Raw genomic sequence first — 1714 nt, 5'->3', positions numbered from 1 at the left:
CCCTGAAGGGGGTGTGACCAGCTGCAAACAGCCATCATCCCCTCATCCAGGCTGGCCAGGCACCCCAGTGGGGACCCCCACCCTGAAGGGGGTGCAGGCAGCCTGAAAATAGCCACCAGCCCCTCACCCAGGCTGGCCAGGCACCCAAGCGGGACCCCCACCCTGATCCGGGACACCCTTCAGGGCAAACCAGCCGGCCCCCACCCGTGCACCAGGCCTCTATCCTATATAGTAAAAGGGTAATATGCAAACTGACCCTAACAGCAGAAAGACTGGGAATGACTGGTCACTATGACACACACTGACCACCAGGGGGCAGACACTCAATGCAGGAGCTGCCCTCTGGTGGTCAGTGTGCTCTCACAGCGGGGAGCTCTGCTCAGCCACAAGCCAGGCTGATGGCTGCCAGTACAGCAGTGGTGGTGGGAGCCTCTCCTGCCTCCTCAGCAGTGCTAAGGATGTCTGACTACAGCTTAGGTCTGCTCCCCGCTGGCAAGTGGACTTCCCCGAGGGCTGCTGGGCTGCCAGAGGAATGTCTGATTGCCATCTTAGACCCAATCCCCCTGGGGAGCGGGCCTAAGCCAGCAGGTGGTCATCCCCTGAGGGGTCCCAGACTGCGAAAGGGCACAGGCCAGGCTGAGGGACCCCCCCACTCCTGAATGCACAAATTTTTGTGCACCGGGCCTCTAGTATATATATATTTCTTTTGATTGGTGTCCCAGGTCTCTTAGGATATATTCCTGGAAGTGGGATCACTGTGTCAAATGGGAGTTCCATTTTTAATTTTTTAGGGAATTCCATACTGTTTTCCATAATGGCTGTACCAGTCTGCATTCCCACCAGCAGTGTACTAGGATTCATTTCTCCACCTCCTCATCAGCACTTGTCATTTGTTGATTTGTTGATGATAGCCATTCTGACAGGTATGAGGTGACACCTAACTGTCATTTTAATTTGATCAGTGACATTGAGCATTTGTGCATATGTCTTTTGGCCTTCTGTATGTCCCCTTTGTCTATTTAGGTCCTTTGCCCAATATTAAATTGGATTATTTATCTTCCTTTTGTTAACTTGTATGAGTTCCCTGTATATTTTGGAAATTAACCCCTTATCAGATGTATCTTTAGCAAATATTTTCTCCCAGGCAGTGGGCTCCCTTTTCACTTTGTTGATGGTTTCTTTTGCTATGCAGAAGCTTTTTATTTTGACGCACTCCCATTTATTCATTTTCTACTTATTTCCTTTGCCCTAGGAGATGTATTTGTAAACATATTGCTATGAGAGATGTCTGAAATTTTGCTGCTATGGTTTCTTCTAAGATTTTTATGATTTCACAACTTACATTTAAGTCTTTTATCTATTTTGAATTCATTCTTGTATATGGTGTAAGTTGGTGGTCTAGTTTCATTTTTTTGCATGAACCTGTCCAATTTTCCTAACACCGTTATTGAAGAAACTGTCTTGACTCCATTGTATGTTCTTGCCTCATTTGTCAAATATTAATTGAGCATAATGGTGAGGGTCAATTTCTAGGATCTCTGTTCTGTTTCATTGATCTTTATGCCTGCTCTTGTGCCAGTACCAGGCTGTTTTGAGTACAGTGGCATTGTAGTATAACTTGATATCAGATATTGTGATCCCTTCAACTTTGTTCTTTCACAAGGTTGCTGCGACTATTTGGGATCTTCTGGTTCTGTTTAAATTTTGGGAGTGT

Source organism: Myotis brandtii, unplaced genomic scaffold (genome assembly GCF_000412655.1).
Source record: "Myotis brandtii unplaced genomic scaffold, ASM41265v1 scaffold249, whole genome shotgun sequence".
NCBI lineage: Eukaryota > Metazoa > Chordata > Mammalia > Chiroptera > Vespertilionidae > Myotis > Myotis brandtii.
The sequence above is the reverse complement of the archived record's forward strand: the minus strand, read 5'-3'. Positions refer to the sequence as shown.